Here is a 3,006-nt window from a genome sequence, read left to right on the forward strand (position 1 = left end):
AATAGTGGTCTGCCCTTGCTCCCTGGCTGGTGAGAGCTTATGTTTGTTGATTGCCCATAATCTTTCAATTACCTTTGTCTCCTGATAAGACTTTGACTTGTAAATATTGTCTTTCTCTTCTCCTTAATGTCTTTTGCATGGTTAGCTATTTCACAGCAATTGCTTTTTGTATGGATACAGGAGGACAGTTACAAAGACAAGCCTGAGATTGAGAGTTGATGGTCTCCAGATAATATTAACTCCTGGACATCTGCTCTCTTGACTGAAGCCTCAGTTGCCCTTTCTTCCTCAATCTCATAAAGAAGGGTCCGATGGGGGAATAGATGGACCCAGGGTAAGTGGTGAGCTAGCTACCCTGGCATCGAAATGGGCCTGGCCAAAGTACCATAATGCTTATCTATAAGAGCCTGGTCATGGACAAATTCTGTCATGAATCAAAAATTAATAACTAAACTTGTACGCTTCTGAGATTAGGAGTGATTGATCCGGCCTGAGCACTGGAGTCTGAATCTGTTGTGGAAAGTCCCCAGGAGAGTCACCAACAAGCCTAAAAGTGTCTTTTACTGTGTCCATACACAATGGTAATCATTAGGAAGTAAAACTAAATATGTCCATTGAGTTGCTGGTCTGCGGAGAGGAATAACACACCTTAAAGGCTGCTTTGCCTTCGTGGGCTGCAGGTGATGGGGAAGTCTAGAAAACCAGTTTTCATTGGGCGTCCCGTGGGGAGGCATGGATTGGGGTCGTGGTGAGAGAACAAAAAGAGCAGCTTCAGGGAAACAGGGGGAATGAAGGAATCTGAGAAAAGGGATGGTCCTCCTCCACCCAGTTCCCCTATCTTGCAGTATGTAGGTGTTACACCCACCACCTGTCCCCGGTGCAGTGTAATCCCATCAATGGCCAAGACCCAGAGACCATAAAACCCTGCTCGTGGAAGAGAACAGCAGTCTCCTGCCTCTGCGTCTGGCTGTCTTACTGTGGCCTTTTGGAGGAGGGTGTGTTGAATTTCCCTCCCCACCCCAAGAAGAGCCCTGGCAGCTGAAGACCTCTTGTTCGAGCCACAACCATGCTTAAGACCACACTCCACAAGTTCGGACGAGCCTCACACATGAAGTAACCGGCAGAGAAACCCACGTGTGCTTGACCCGGGGCTTAGATCTCCAAGCTGCTCATATTGGGACTGGGCCTCCTCCACCCAGATCTCCCATCTTCCAGTATGTAGGCGTTACACCCACCAACTGTCCCCGGTGCCGTGTAATCCCATCAATGGCCAAGACCCAAAGACTATAAAACCGTGCTCTGGAAAGTGCGCAGCCACACAAAATTTTATTATCTAGTCTTACTCTGGAAAAACTGGCAGGCTACCAGAATTATCCTGCCCACACCGCAGAGTCTGGCAAACTCCCCGTGGTGTATTCAATATGCCAAAACCCAGTAACAATGATGGTTCTCATTCTCTTGACCCTGAAAGAGCCTCAAATGTAGCACTTATAAAACTGTCAGGGATAGGAAGAAGGAGATATTACTGGGGCCTGCTTGAGGCAATCGATGGCCAACGGGATGACAATGATACAGTGAGAGAAGAAGAGACAGAGAGTTAGAGGACGTGGTTGCGACTTAGAGAGAAAGGCTGAGAGTAAGAGTGGCTGGGGAGATTGGAGAGGAGTCACAGAGAACATTGGAGAGCGAGTTAGAGAGAGGGTTGGATAGAGCTGGGAGAGACAAGAGACTGAATAAACGGCAACTAATCAGCAACCAGTCTGGTCCTCATTCTACTTTCATCGGTCCAAAGCAACAGCGGTCCAGGGTGGAGAAGTGGCTCGAGAACACCAAATGTGGACAGTGAGAGAGAGCTGCCAGGAGAGACCGGGAACATCTGTTAATGTGTAAATCTGGTTCAAACCCCAACTTCTCATAGGGTACCCAAGGCCCCCCTGGATTGACTCCTGAGTGCAGAGTCAGGAGTAAGCCCAGAGCACTTCTGGCTGTGATATGAGCCCAAAAACACAAAAAGTGAACTTTGGGGACTGCAGTGATAGCACAGCGGGTAGGGTGTTTACCTTGGACACGACCAATGCAGGTTTTATTCCCAGCATCCCACATGGTCCCCATAGAACCTACAGCAGTAATTCCTGAATGCATGAGCCAAGAATAACCCCTATGGATCACTGGGGGTGACCCAATAAGCAAAAAAAATGTCTATTATGTAGTTAATCAGAAAAAAAAAACAAATTTCTCGACTTAGCATAAAAGCATTTTTATGAAGGCTACAGAGATAGCAGAGACCACGAGTTTCTTGTCTGGCATATAGCTGACTAGGGTTAAATTCCTATCACTACACAGGGTACCCAAACCTAGCATTATCAATGATAACAGAGCCGGGGTAAATTCTAATCTCCACTGGGTAAAGCCAGCCAAAAATAAGTCAATAACTTTAGGTGCCAGAATTATAGTCTGGTAGGGTCCTGGCCTTGTACATGGCTGAACTGTATAACCCGGCACCACACTGAGTACCGTTTGGTACCTTTTGGCAGCAAACACAGGGTATGACCATATGAGCTGACAGTGAGTGGGAGGGCACTTGTCATGAACGCAAAGGACTTAACTTCACAAATTTAATTGCCAAGGAGTGATCCCGGAGCACTGCTGGGTTTGGCTAAAGCCCGTATAGCCAATCCCCTTCCTGCCCAAATAAAGGCAATGAGGAGTTATCTTCCAACAGAACAGGCGTGAAATCTAGTAATATATTCTGAATGATCAGTCCTCTGGGTTTTTTGTTTTGTTTTGGGACCACATCCAGAAATGCTCAGATCTTACAGGCCAGGTTTTCAGACTATGATTTTACTCCTATGATACGTGACTTTACAAAAGAAAAAGAGGATGAAAAATTATACTTGGAACCGGAGTGATAGTACTGTTGGCAGGGCATATGTTCGGTCCTCGGCTTCACATACAGTCCCCCAAGCACTCACAGGAGTGATTCCTGAGTGCACATGGAAGACTCCC

This window comes from Sorex fumeus, unplaced genomic scaffold (genome assembly GCF_029834395.1).
Source record: "Sorex fumeus unplaced genomic scaffold, SorFum_2.1 ptg000019l, whole genome shotgun sequence".
In the NCBI taxonomy this organism is placed as follows: Eukaryota; Metazoa; Chordata; class Mammalia; order Eulipotyphla; family Soricidae; genus Sorex; species Sorex fumeus.